This window comes from Pseudorca crassidens, chromosome 3, assembly GCF_039906515.1.
Source record: "Pseudorca crassidens isolate mPseCra1 chromosome 3, mPseCra1.hap1, whole genome shotgun sequence".
Classification (NCBI taxonomy): Eukaryota; Metazoa; Chordata; class Mammalia; order Artiodactyla; family Delphinidae; genus Pseudorca; species Pseudorca crassidens.
Window position 1 is genome coordinate 132,001,121 of NC_090298.1, and position 15,388 is coordinate 132,016,508.

General features: G+C 39.6%; 1 protein-coding gene across 2 annotated transcripts in view; it reads left to right on the forward strand.

Annotated features, from left to right (window-relative positions):
* Positions 1-9,648: 9,648 nt before the first annotated feature.
* SGCD (sarcoglycan delta) overlaps positions 9,649-15,388 on the forward strand; it is a 414,044-nt gene continuing 408,304 nt past the window's right edge. Inside the window, exon 1 of one of the 2 annotated variants that reach the window (XM_067732381.1) lies at positions 9,649-9,838. The gene's annotated coding sequence lies outside the window, so the exon portion shown is untranslated. Of the gene's footprint in view, positions 9,839-10,095; positions 10,118-15,388 lie in introns of those variants that run through there. The other variant, XM_067732382.1, reaches the window with a different exon arrangement.

A 15,388-nucleotide genomic window follows, 5' to 3' on the forward strand; every position in this document is an offset into this window, starting at 1 on the left:
AAAAACTCCATTTATTATTTCTTATAAGGCAGGCCTAGTGGCGATAAACTTCCTCAGCTTCTATTTGTCTGGCAATGATGGAATATTTCTTATTACTAGCAATGTTCATCATGTTAAACATTTATTAAGCATCTATTATATGCCACACACCATGGTCGTTGTGGATTTGCTCAACTATGTCTTTGTCACATGTATAAATGAACTCCTTTTGAAGAACAAATGATTTGAAATATATTTTCTTTCCTTGGCAGCTTTTAATTTTTTTGGTGTACATTTGTCAGGTTTTGAGACTTGGCTTTTCATTTGAAGCAACACTACTTGTTCAGAGGGCTTATAACTAGCTTGGGATTCCTGAATCCAACTGTTGTATCATTGAGCACTGATGTGATTGTAAAAATAAAGATGAGTGATGCTATCATTTTTTTCAAGTACAGGTTTTATTTATTTCTGCCTATCATGGAGTGCCTATCATGGAATCTGGCCCCTTTTTATTGATCAATAAATTTTATTTCCCAATAAGCATGTATTTCAAGAGTTTTACTTTCAGCAAGCTGTAATACAGTGAGAAATTGTGAACCAGAAGGAAATTTTGGAAGACTTGATCAATGTTTTGTGCTTAAAGGAGAGAATGCCTGGAACAATCTATACCAGTATTTGCTTTGCACTGTTCAATTAATTTCTTTAGAAAAGATATATTTACAATGTGTTTCATTACTAGTCACATTAAATTATCAAATGTGTCAGTTCCTCCTCAAAGTAATGACTTAGCTTGAGAATCCTTCACTGTGTACTATGCATATATTTGAATTTCCAAACAGAAAATGACTTCAGCTTAGACATTGTGTCTGGCTAATGGAGATTTCTGAAAAATGTGGGTCATTGATTTGTCCCTGAGCCAAACTTCCTGGTCCAGATTCCCTCCAAATAAAAGTCTCTTCAAAGCCAGCCAGATAATTTTGCCCTTGGCCATTGAAAAGCAGGATTGGATTTGCTCTCTCTGTTTTGAAGAGCCAAAGCAGGGTGAGTGTCATTTCCCATCAGGTATGATTTGTGAAATGAACCCTTAAATGAAAGGTTGGCATAATGTTACTGTTCTAATTGTCTGCCATTAGTTTAATTCAGCTGGTTTGGGCTTGTATATAGCAAATACTGTTTCTGTCCTTTGGTTAAATATTGCCTCTTAATATTTCTTAAAGAATATTCTTTTGGGAAGATTATGAATATATCTTGAGTGCCCTGTCATCCATAGTTTACAATGAACTTTTGTTTGCCTACTACTTTTTCTCAATTCCTTAACTAGCCTACTCAGTTCATTTGGTGGACATGGAGTTGATTCCTTCCCTTTAGTTGCCAGTGTTGTTCTGTGAACCAGATACAGCCCACAGGAGGGTCTCATACCCCTGGTCAGAGGAATTTGTTCAGGGATAAACATGCGGCTCAAGCTGGAATACCTACCATTGTTTCTGGAAAAGATCTTTTATTTTCCCTGGGAAAGTGAGCTTGGGACCACCTGTGGACAGTTTACTATCCAATGGAGAGAGAAAAACTGAGAATGAAGCCTGGACGAGAAGGAGATAGAGCCTTGATTATATTTTAACTGCTACATTCCATCCCACCATAAGATCCACTTGGGGTTAGAGTAATATGATTTAGGAAGCTCCACTTCTTTTTCTTTAGGCTGATTTGAATTAGTTCTCACTGCTGTAACCAAAGGGGTCCTGACGAATGCGTCTCTTTAGGCTTGTGCCATAACTACTTTGTGCCTCTGTATATATGACTACATCTCCACTCAGCCTGCCCTCTCAAGTGACCAGCACAGCAAATCCTGTACTCAATAATCCTAAGCATTCTACTGTAACAGAGAAGAACAAACCTGACTCCATATTGGATCTATTTATTTACCTCTAACCCTTGTGCTCTGTCGCCTGTGTTTAGTCATGCTGGCTCTGCCCCTTTGTAGAAGAATGTTGCCTACAGCCTAGAACATACATGGTAGCCCATTCTCAAGGCTCTGCCCTTTAAAGGTATAACATTTTTCCATTTCTGTAGAGACAGAAAATTTGAGAACAGAGAACAACCTTTGTCTTGTTGGAGGTTTAGAGGAATATTTTCACCAGACCTAAGAGAACAGCAGCAAGAACAAAGGATTCTGGCACCAAAAGTTTGTAACAACCTGCCACACTCCCTTCCCTTTTAGTACAAAACAAGTTTGGACTCTACTTTGGGTAAGATGGTTCTTTGGGACACTAGTCCGTCATCTTCTTGGTCTTCTGGTTTTCTGAATAAAGTCAGTTCCTTGCCCCAACACCTCATCTCTCGATTTTTTCACCCAACATGTGGTTAGCAGTACGAGCTGGGACTTGGTAACACTACCTTGTACCTCAGGCCTTACAGGCTTTGCCAGGCACCTGACTTGGTAATTTCTCATGGTCTTTTAGATAAACATGTGAATGGCTTATTAGTTTCTGAAAATGTTTACATCTTATAGGAGAACTCAGTATTCTGAGTACAATACATTATTTTAACATGTCAGAAGGATTAAATTAAGTTTGAAAACTCAAGATTGTTTTTTAAAAAATGGTGTTACATGCATGTTCCTGCACTTGAATTAAAAAAAGAAAAACTGCATTCACTTACTTAAAAATATCTTTTGTACACTTCCTACAAGCTAGGCGTGGTGCAAGGAACTAGGATACAGTAGTGAGCAAGCAAACCTAGTTTCAGGCCTCATGGAGAATATTCATTTTCTATCAAGAAAGATTAACATCAATCAAATAATAATACAAATAAATATATAATCAAGTCTATCATGAGTGCTAGTTTGGGGTTATATATAACAGGGGATTGTTGGTTCTGGGGTTCAGATACCTGAATCCTAGAAAAAGTGATAACAGAGTATGAATTTGAAGGTTGAATAGGAGTTAAGTAGAAGAAAACATAAGAGTGGAGGTAGCATCCAGGAAAAAGCAATGTATTTTCAGGAGAGTAGCTTTTTTGTAGATTCTCAAGTGAAAAGATACGTGATTTCTTTGAAGCACTGGAAGAAGCGAGACTGGTAGCAGATGAGACTGAAGAGGTAGTCGAGGGACCAGATCAAGCCAGGCCTTTCAAGTCTTAGTGATGGTGGCCGTCTTTCCCTTTCAAGCAATGGTAAGCCATCTAAGGATTTGAGTGCACAGAGCGACACAATTAGATTTATGTTTTAAAAGTTAAGCTATCACTGTAACTTAGTGATTCTTAAGTCTGGCTCATGTTAGAATCATTTTGGTTGGGGGTGGGTGGAGCTGAAAACAAAATTACCATTACGCCGATCCCATTCCAATAGAATCAGAATCTCTAGGGTGGGCTCCTAGCTCTGGTTATTTTAAAAGCTCCCCTCAGATGATGCTTACGTAAATCTAGACTGGAGAATTTCATATGTGAATAAACCATACAGGAGATGTAGCTTAATAAGAGTACCTATGCGAGAGAGGCATTTGAAACTGGCTTCTCAGTGTGACTCACAGTGACTGTGGCCAAACCTAATATTATCATGAATCGCATTAATAGAAGTGTTCTTCCTAAATGTGAGAGGGAGTTGTTCCTCTGCGCCCAAATTAGCACACCTGCAAAGTTTGTTCACCTCTCAGCACCAAATTTTAAGAAGAAATTAGCCAAACTGAACCATTCCTAGAAGAAACCAAACCGGATGTTACAAGGAATCTAAGCCATAATGAGGATAAATGATCCACTGGTACCAGATGTGTTTTTTTTAATTTTTTGGAAAAATATTAATTTTTTAAATTTTTAAACAATTTTTCAAGGTCACTTTCCATTTACAGTTACTACAAAACATTGTCTGTGTTCCCCATGTTGTACAATACATCCTTCAGCCTATTGTACACCCAATATTTTGTGCCTCCCGATTCCCCTCCGCCTATATTGCTCCTCCCCCCAACTAGTAACCATTACTTCTCTATATCTGTGAGTCGGTTTCTTTTTTGTTATATTCACTAGTTTGTTGTATTTTTTAGATTCTACATATAAATTATATCATACAATATTTGTCTTTCTCTGACTTATTTCACAAAGCATAATGCTCTCCTCGAAGTCCACCCATGTTGCTGAAAATGGCAAAATTTTATTCTTTTTTATGGCTGAGTGAGTAGTGGTCAGTTGTGTGTGTGTATCTATATATCACATCATCTTCATCCATTCATCTGTTGGTGGATGTTTAGGTTGCTTTCATATCTTTGCAATTTTAAATAATGCTGCTATGAACATTGGAGTGCATGTATCTTTTCAAATTAGTGTTTTTGGTTTTTTTGTTTATATACCCAGGAGTGGAATTGCTGGTTCATATGGTGGTTCTATTTTTATTTTTGGAGAAACCTCCATACTGTTTTCCACAGTGGGCACACCAATTTGCATTTCCACCAACAGTGTACAAGGGTTCCCTTTTCTCCACATCCTTGCCAACATTTGTTATTTGGTTTTTGGGGTTTTTTGATGATAACCATTGTGACAGGTGTGAAGTGATATCTCATTGTAGTTTTGATTTGCATTTCTCTGATAATTAGTGATGTTGAGAATCTTTTCATGTGCCTGTTGGCCATCTGTATGTATTCTTTGGAAAAATGTCTATTCAGTTCTTCTGCCCTTTTTAAAATTCGGTTGTTGGGGTTTTTGTTACTGAGTTGTATGAGCTGTTCATATATGTTGGATATTAATCCCTTATTAGTCATATCATTTGCAAATATTTTCTCCCATTCAGTAGGTTATCTTTTCATTTTGTTGATGGTTTCCTTTGCTCTGCAAAAGCTTTTCAAATAAGTTGCAGAATACAAAATTAATATACAGGAATCTGTTGCATTTCTAAACACTAACAATGAACTGTAAGAACTAGAAATTAAGGAAACAATCCCATTTACCATCACATCAAAAAGAATAAAATACCTAAGAATAAACCTACCCAAGGAGGCAAAAGACCTGTACTCTGAAAACTGTAAGACACTAAAGAAAGAAATTGAAGATGACATAAACAGATGGAAAGATATACCATGTTCTTGGATTGGAAGAATCAATATTGTTAAAATGACCATACTACCCAAGGCAATCTACAGATTCAGTGCAATCCCTATTAAAATACCAATGGCATTTTTCATAGAACTAGAACAAATAATTTTGAAAGGTATATGGAAACACAAAAGACCCCAAATAGCCTAAGCGATCTTGAGAGAGAAGAACAGATCTGGAGGAATCAGGCTCCCTGACTTCAGAGTATATTACAAAGCTATAGTCATCAAAACAGTATGGTACTGGCACAAAAACAGGCATTATAGGTCAATGGAACAGGATAGAAAGCCCAGAAATAAACCCACACACTTATGGCCAATTATTCTATGACAAAGAATGCAAGAACATACAGTGGAGAAAAGACAGTCTCTTCAATAAGTGGTACTGGAAAAATTGGACAGTTACATGTAAAAGAATGATATTAGAACATTATCTAACACAATACACAAAATTAAACTCAAAATGGATTAAAGACCTAAATGTAAGACTGGACACTAAAAAAACTCCTAGAGGAAAACATAGGCAGAACACTCTTTGACATAAGTTGCAGCAATATTTTTTTGGATCCATCTCCTAAAGTAATGGATGTGTTTAAATTGTAATCAAAACAACTCTTTAAAAAAGGATGATTTAGCGTCCTGTTTTCAAATAAGTCAAAAGGTTTTATTTATCCAAAGTGTAAATATGAGGGCCAAATACTTACTCATCCTAGATATTGGCAAAAAGGCAGGAGATGATGCAGACAAAAACCCATGTCTCTGTGGAGTTTATATCCTGCTTTAGAATGAAGTTTTCTCTTTCATGCAATCCTTATGATCAGAATTTCTAACTGACCTTTATGATCAGCAGTTGCAGCATCGGAATGTGCTACAGGGAGATATACTTCAGTTGTTAGTTTTAGAACATTAGAAGTAGAAATCTCTGAAAAGCAGAGAGATCAATATCTATAAAAGAATTCCAGCCGGAGTGGCCATTGTAGAGAGGATTCAGAATCTAATGGCAAGGATTAAAAGGTATAGGAGGAAGGAGACTAGTCTAGTGATCTAGTGTAGTCTAGAGTCCTTTACAAAACTGAAAACCAAATAGACAGTATTAAATAACAGCAGTACCGATATAGTCTGAGCACTTACGGTGTGCATTACACTTTGCTGAGTGGTTTATTATGTGTTATCTCAGTTAAGCCTTATAATACTCATTATACAGATGAAGAAAGTGAAACAGTGTCAAGCTGTAACTTTTTGAAGTTAAATACATGGGTCCTACAAATATCAATATAAAATGAAAGTATGTCGAAGATTTTATTTGACTCATTAACTATGAGGGAATCAGTATGATGGTAAGACTGATTCTGAGACCATTTAAGGAGCTCCTTGTTCATAGGTACATTAATAAAGAATGTTAACAAAAGATCGCTAGACTAGATACAAAACCAGTGAATGTCCTATAGGGCAATAGACTATAACATTTGGGATTATATTTTATTTTTTCAGCATTTTATCAATGATTTATTTTTTCTTCTTTTTTTAAAATTTTTATTTTATATTGGAGTATAGCTGATTACAGTGTTGTGTTAGTTTCAGGTGTACAGCAAAGTGATTCAGTTATACATATGTGTGTGTGTGTATATATATATATATATATATATATATATATTCTATTTCAAATTCTTTTTCCATTTAGGTTATTACAGAATATTGAGCAGAGTTCCCTGTGCTATACAGTAGGTCCTTGTTGGTTATCTCTTTTAAATATAGTAGTGTGTATATGTCAATCCTGAGAAATACTGTGTATCTTTAACAGGCAAAACTCTCCGAGGTAACTTGTAACTTTACTATATTTGGGATCTTTATTCAGTTGTCAACAGTGAATCAGACAAAGCACATTTCCCTTAAATAATTCCTGAGAGGGCACGTTAAACAATTGCCACGCATGACTTTGATAGAATGTGACTACCTTTTGGTCTGATTTTCAAGTTTTGGATAATTTTTCTTAACATTAGAAGATGTAAGTAACTTTTTAGGATTTTCCAGCTAGTAGTAATGAATTGAGTCTATACGGAGGTATCCCTCTTCAAATATCCACGCTGAAATGAGCCATGTAGCTAGTTTACGGAGAGACATCAAAGCAGCATCCTTTGGATTAATCACCATTTTTCTGCCTTTATATAAAATCTGACCTTGTTTTTCCAGTTGTTTTATGTTTGGGTTGTTTTTTTTGGCTGTTGTTTTTTTGTTTACCAAAGCATTTATAAACCACTTAAAATTAAGAGCTACCCCTCCTCTTTTGTTTTCCCAAAAGAACCCAGGCACCCCAACATGATGAATAAGTAGTGTGTGATTCATGAACCACTTGCTATGATTGCCTCTGAAACGAAGGCTCTGGAAACCCAGAGAGAAATCTGATTCTTTAGAATTTGTAGCCACTGTTTCCTCAGTAAGACTTCTTCCTTGACCTACAGGATTTTTATTTTGTAATTGTTGCTGTTAATTTAGGACATTGCAGTTGCCAAACCTGGAAATTGCCATTGTTAATGGTCTTCTATTTTTAGAATGGTAATCTTGAGCTCTTAAGGTTTGGCAGAAGCTCCAGTTCTCTCTGAAAGGCACTTTGTTGAGCCTCATGTAACTGACTGCAGATTTGGTCTGACTGTTTACCTTGCTGGTGAGTTAATCTCGAGGAGAGACTTCAGTGTTAGGTGTAGTGAATAAATGAAAAATAGCTGTGTGGTTGGCTAATGTTCCAATAAAGCATTAGCACACCTGTCTATGTTTAAGGGGGTAGGCCCCTATTGTGTAAAGGTAACTTGGCAGAAAACTTAATTAGCCAATCAGATAGTTGATTCTAGGAACTCAAACTAGATGCGAGAGTACAGTTGTGCTTTTTGTTGAGAGAAAGGGTCTGGTTTTTGCTGGATTCAATAAAAGGAAAAGTAAACCAAAATTTATAGGCACTATAATAAGCACTTTGCATGGATTATCTCACCAAATTCTGTGAGCTGGATTCTGTTTTTACCCCCATTTTACAGGTGAGGAAACAGGTCCAGAGAGGTCAAGCGAACTAATCAGAATTCACAGCCAGTAAGAGACAGAGCTAAGATTAGACCCAGGCCATCTGATTATAAGCCTTCACTTGTGAAGGTTAGATGATATGGCCTTTCCCAAATGATGCTGGGAAAGAGAAAGCACATGGAAAATTCACCCAAATCTTGCTTTCTAGCATCAGTTCTAACATTAAGAGTCTTTGCACCTCTGAACATCTCATCTGTGTGGACCTCCATTTCCCTTTGTAAAATAAAGGGTTGAAACAATTTGGATTGGATGGTCTCTGGGGTTCCCTCCTCCTCTAAAGTTCTTTGATTCTATAATTGTGTCCTGACCTTAGAGGTGCCCATGCTCCCTTCCCCACAGACAGACACACTGCTTCCCAAGGCAAAAATTGAATCCTCCTTTTGCAGTTTGATGCTGAACTCCGGATTCTGCCACATCTATTATTTACAGCAGTCCCTCAGGAATACACAGTACTTTTAAAATCTGGCAAGCCAGTTCTTTAAAATAAGTTGCTAGCGGGATATGATTTTTGGAAGTAAAATATGAATACCCCCCAAACAGAAAAGAATAAAACTCAAGATAAATGAGGCTTTCTCTTTAAATCATCGTTTTCTACAATGTTACCTTGACAACTTAGCTTTGGCTCTTTAGAGAGGGGGTTTTCAGTGTAGGAGAAGAGGGGTGTCCTCTTTGTATCTTTAGAAATTTCCTCTACGTTTTATGGAAAGAAGAAATCTCAGAGGTAGACTACACGATCCAGCAGCATGTACGTGGGACATCCTGATGGAGGGTCATCCAGAAGTAATCTCAGGTGCAGAGAATTATGACATTCTGATTAAAGTTACCTTCTTTTCTCCTTTCTATTTCCTGTAACCACAGCACACATTGCAACAGCCTGCAAAATGTTACATTTGGGGACCAGCGCACTTAGACAGCAGAGAGCCACAAAAGTGCCTGAAAAATAATTGCATTATTTTTAGTGGCAGCAGTAAGAGATGCACACGTCAGGTTGAGGGGACAACTCAGAAGTACTGAACCAATCTGGAAATGCCAAAAATATTGTTCCCCCTCCAGCAATTGATCCTTTGAGCAAAGACAGAGGCACTGGCAGGGAGGAAGATCAAATGAGAATTCCCATCTCTCAGCTGTAATAGGCTCGTTATCAGGACTGGCAAGAGTTGGGTTGGGGTGAGGGGCTAACAGGGGTCAGCTGGGGGCTGTCAGCACAAGGAGGAAGTTGGCAAAGGGCGGCGTGGAGCGGGGGAAGGAGACTCAGCTCCAGCATCGAGCGCCACAGAGCAGAGGCCGCGTGGAGAATGACTGAGAAATCAGTATTAGTTCTAGAAGCCGTTGCCTTTGTGGTTGTGTGAGCCCAGCAGCCCCCATGGGCGCTGGGGCAGGGGAGCGAGTCTGTGCTTGACACACGTGTTTCCCATTGAGAGCTGAAGCCGGCCCAGTAGGTGGGAGTTGGCCTGACAAAGGCGTATTGAAGTACAGGCAGAGTACGGTTTCAAAGCAGTCCGAAAAAGCACGGGAATGCTGTTCAGGAAATTCTTCAGGCATGGGCAGGGACTTGGCTCCAACTCTGCAGTTGGAAAATCTGGCTGGGGCAGCTTCTGAACACAGGCTGGGCCTGCTCAGCCTCTGCAGGCCGAGCGGCCGCCCCCTTCCGGCCTCCCCACACGCGCCTGGATCGCAGGGGATTCTCTTCAGCCGCTTTGTGAAGCAGAGGAGAGGTAGGGAACTGCTCAGTTCTTGCATTTTTTGCAGGCTTTCTCTTCGCTTTCTAAGCCTGCTGTTTGTTTGCAAGTACTCTGTGTGTCTGTGTGTGTGTATGGGGGGGCGTGGGGAGTTTGTGGGTATGTGTATGAACAAGTTAGAACTCCATCACTTCAACATTTGGTGTGGGGTTGTCTGTCATCTTTTCTTCCCTCAGCCCCCTTCAAGAGGTGATTTTCGGCAGTACGCGTTGGAAAGTTAGGGTTAAGCTGGCAACACGACTGTGAAAAAGCAAAGTATGTGAACTCTTGTATTGTCACCCTGCTCCAACAGTCTGCAACTTTTCTGTGGGGAAGGACACTTCGTTGGCAGGAAATATAATTTTAGATGAGACTGTCTGTGTTCTTTGCTTTATGAGAATTTGGAGAGGGACGTTTTTAGCAGAAAATGGCTCTCATTTTAGAGGAAATCGGCGTTTGAAGTTTCTATTTTGGATCACACTTTCAGAGTGTAGGAACAGATACGTGTATGTGAGTTCCTGGCATCTTTTATTATTATGTGGGATTTTGACTGTCATTAAGGAGCTCAGTGATATATTTGCCTAGAAATATGCTGGATACAACATTTGTAATTCTGTTTCTAGAATAATTTTCAATTTTTTCTGAATTGTAGAAGTAACTGGCAGTTCTTCCCTCAAAAAAAAAATACTTCTGTGTTTTATGAAGTATAGACAACTAAAGAGTCACAGAAAACAGTAATTTAGTCAAAATCATTGTTAAAAGACAGACATATAATAATGTGAATTTTATTTCATTGATCAATTGATGTTATTTTACACCTTACTGAAAAGAGTGATTTTCTTTAAAAAATCAAATTGTGGATAATTCTTTTTCATACATATCAACTATAATGCAATACAGATTTTTACCCCTTCCTCGAAAGCTATATCTTATTCTATACTTAACATTTGGAAAATACATAGCATAATATAATTGCACTTAAGAACACTGTTCAGTTCTGAAAGAGCTGGACTCGATCTCACTACAGCTTTGTGATTACTGGCAGAACCATCAGCGACAGCAATGGTGTTTTCTAAAGGGGCCTTGGCCAAGAGTCTGGCTGGGGAAACAGATGAATGAATGGGTTCTTGGCTACTTCTTGAATAGCAGAAGAGTGGCTAGAACTCTCACGGTGGACCTCAGTAAAATAGGTGTGCATTGACTTTGGTTCTCAAATCTCTCAACAAGTAGCTGATAGTAGAGAGTTAGATGAATGGGTGAATAAAGAGTGGGGGGGGGCTGGACTTTTTCATATCTTTGTCTGCGTAAGACCTAGGATAAGTGCGCAGGCATTGTGTTTTGTTGGTTGAAAGTCAGCCCTCTCGGCCAGCAATTTTACTTTCTCCACAGTTTTGCACTTGGAGGAGAGAATTAGGAAGAAAGTGACTGGAAGCAGAAATTCTTCTTCTGAGAGATGGCACACAAATATTTTCTTCATGAGTGTCATCTTTGGGTTGGGTTGGGATGAAGAGGGTTTGGGAACTGTTGGACACGGGATAAGATAGGACAGACAGTGACTACACTTGGGTTGCCTATGGAATGAGCAAGATGCCAAGAGATTAGGAAACAGCATGAACCACAGCCAAACACACTGCCAGTGAAAAAGGAGACTGTGAGCTCCAATTTCATACTCCTCTAAATTTAGTGTGCGTTGAGCCTTGAGCAGAGCAGGCGTGAAATAGCAACTTCAGGTTGCAGGGGTACGAACAGCATTGCCTGAAACTTGGAAGAAAGTCTATAGTTGCCCTGTTTTAGAAGTATACGAGGGGAAAATCAAGTTCCCTGGACATTTAAAAAGGAAAAACAAAGAGGGGTGTGGGAGGGTAGAGAAGAAGAAATCCAGGGCAGAGGTAGAGGCTACAGGGAGGGAGGAGTGGCCACACCACAAACTGGGCAGCAGGGGCAGAGGGAGATCTGTGCACAGGAATGAAACATACATACTAGAATAGCAAAGCCCAGCGGGCACTGATTGGTTCACCTTGAAGTGTGTGGCTAAACTGTGGCCTCAGTGAGGAGAATGGTTTTACCCTCTTCACAATAGAAGACCCCACGGTCAGTCTGCCCCACTGTGCCTTCTGGAAGCAATCAGAAAGCACATTTTGTAAGAATGGCATCGCCCAAGGGTTCAGATTTCGTAAGTGAGGAGGGAGCAGGCTCCTGAGGCCTTATTTTTAACCCATATTTATTCCATCCAGAGATATTCTGCTGGGAGTGATGAGTGAAGGGACCAGGTGGAGATGGGGGAGGGATGGCAGTGAGCATAGCTTGTTCTAGGCCCTGCCCGCGTACACTTCATCTTTAAGACAAACATTTGAAAAGGAATATAGAATGATACATATGCTTTATTTTAATGCATGAATTTATTGAATTTTATTTCTTTTTTTAATTTTTAAAAACCTTCAGGGGCACGTGCCGCATTGTTGGTGGAAGTATTTAATATTAATTTCATAAGGTGAGGAGGTTCATGGAATTATGGATTTGACCATCTGGAAGGGATTAGGGCCATCCTGTAGTCCAGAATTTCTTGAGTTGGGTAATATAAAGACTCCTTTTAACAGGGTGAGGGAAAAGATCCACGCCCCCATTGTTGATTTAACTGCTTTTATTATACTGCAATTTAAATATGTACAAACCAAAAATACCCACCTAGGTAATCACCTCTCTATTTTAATCATTCTTTAGCATCTGTAAGACTACAATAAATTTATGAATTAAATGCCAAGTAAAGTAATAGTATTCAGATTATCAACATTGTTATTTTAGGTAGAAGATGCTTTACTGAAATTTAATAAGGCCTCACCATGAACATGGGACTGACAGTTATCTGGAGATTATTTTGATTCTAGACACTCAAACTCTTATATCCTGGATATAGACTTGATTCTTCCATGACTTTTTTTCTCTTCAAATGTACCTTCATTTGCATGCCATGATGTCCCTTGATCTGCACCTTTGAAGGAATGTTTCATTTTGTATGATATTACACTCTGCTCCTTTTTCTATTCATGACAATTAGAATCAAATCACTTATTGCCAACATGATTGTACACTGAATACAAATGCAGACACCAGAACTGCATGGTAGTAGTCATAGGTCATGAATTGGATCTGCGTTTCCTAGGACAAAATTTGGGTAAATAAAATAAGTACGTCAAAAGAAAAGAGAAAGAAAAGCACAAGAACAAATTTGGCAGAGAACTCTCAGAGTCCTGAGAAAATCTGAGAATCCCTGGTGCCTTGGAGACTCTACCTTAAGAGGTGCCGATTTTGGCCCGTTCTGGTTCCATGGAAGAACCTCTGCAGGAAATAGGAAGGAATGGCTCTGGAAACACTCCATCCATTTTTCTAAATAGCACAGCCACTTTTATTTGTTTCATATATTGGGATTTTGCAAGAGATTTCATTTGAAAAGAGAGTTTTAATGCCCTATCAGTAAAGATTGCATTTGGCTGCAAGTAATAGAAATTGTGCTCATAGAGTCGGAAAGTATAAAGCCTTACCTTTTGTGCGTATAGATGTGGACTACACCTGGACAGTCCAGGACTGTTGCGGCAGCTGAGCGACGTCCCTAAAGACCAGTTTCCTTCCTGCTCCACTGTCCATTTGTTCATCTCCATGTGTCATGTTCAAGTCAGGACAAAGGTGGCAGGACATGAAGGGGAAAAATACTTCTCCTCATGAGCCTTTGCCCCTTTAATCAGGAAGGGACACCCTTCCACATAAAGTTCCCCTCACCTCTCAGAATCCACACCCAGAACTGGGTCATGTGCCTACTGGCCCCATGCAGTTTCATTACCAGGATGGGTGGAGGTCCTCTGGGTATGGAATAGGAGCCCACAGATCCAGATCAAGAGTTCTAGCACTGTTCTAAGAGTCCATTGCTTCTATTTTAAAGAAGTGAACACTGAGACTAGAAAAGATGTGTTAGCTGTCTAGAGAACACAGGCGTTCAGAGACAATGTCAGTGCTGCTTGTTCCTTGACTCTGAGTCTGGAGTGGACTACTTGTTATGCGTGTTGGCTTAATAATGAGAGCTGAGTGATGCTTTGGAAGCCGTGCTACAGAAAGTAACATCATGGAGTCTTAGTATTAGAAGGTCCCTCAGAAATCACCTGGTTCCATGGTTTCTCAAAACCTTCTGAATCAGAATTTCTGAGATTAGAGTTGGGGAATCCCTCTGTTTTTAAAAACTCCCCAAGTTATTCTGTTGAAGCCAACCAGACACTGGTCCACAGAACTGAGTTGCTTTAATACTGTTGGAGCTAAATCATTATTTACTACAACAGTGCCATTTATAGCATCACTGACAGATGTCAGCCAGATGTGTCAGTCATTCATTCAGTGATGGAGAACCTCACTGTGCTGCGAGGCAGCTTGGGGCATTGTTTCTCATCTCCGGCCTCCTCAGATTGGGCCACATTTGCATCTCTATACTTTGTAACCCATGGCCATTGTCATATTCTCTTAAGGCACATTTGAGCGTGGTAGGAGGACCTGGTACAGGAGCGAGGTGAAGAGAGGGAGTAAGGGTAGCGGGAGTCGGAAGTCTTGGGATAGGCTCTGAGTCCACTAAGAGCTGGCTCTCAGTTTTTCCATCTGTAAAATAGGATGAGATGCCTGTAAAGTGTTTTCTCTTTCTCATTTTCTATGGTTTTGTTATTCTCAAGCTCTCCCGTTTCTTTATGAATGTCTTGAACTATTTCATCTCTCCCTTATCTTTTCCTGTACTTTTCTTTTTACCCTTCTCTGAACACATTCCAAGTAACCTCCTCCTGACAAAAATACTGTTCCCTGAATTCAATTCCACTCATCTGACAAGGGCGTGTTCCATGAACAGGACACTCTACATCTGTGAACCAAAGGGGCAGAGGGTGATTGTAAGTGAGAAGCAGCCCAGTAAGAAAGAAGAGTGAAAGGTGGGATGATCTTGTAGCAGAAGGAGAGTGATTACATTGTGAAGTGAGCCCAGGCTGCGAGGCATACAGACCCGCACTGTGACCCTGGCTGTGTGACCTTGGACGAGTTACATCCTCTTGATGAGCCACAATTGTATCATCTTTAAAATGAACATGGTAGCATCTACCTCGTAGTATGTTGTGAGCTTGTGCTTAGACTGCCCTTAGCATGGTGCCTTGCACACAGTAAGGACTTAAGTATGTCAGATGTATATGCTTAACATCATCTCAGCATGAGGCAAACTGACAAAGAATGAAATAGGCAGATCAAATGATAAAATGAAACATTGAGACAGTCAGCAGAGGAGGGTTTTATGCTGAGTGATCCAGGTTACTTTTTCTTTGTTGCCTTAATTTCTCTGAAGATTCCACTGTCCTTTTTCTTTCACCTTTGCTGCCACACAGAAAGGTGGTCATGCTTCTTATGGTTTCAGATTCCTTTTGTCAAGTGTGAACTGCCTTCTGTAAAGGAAGCCATGTAAGCTGTGGCCTATTGAACAGGTCTGCAGGACTGGGGGAGGGACGTGTCACCACGGTTCACTAAGTGTATAAA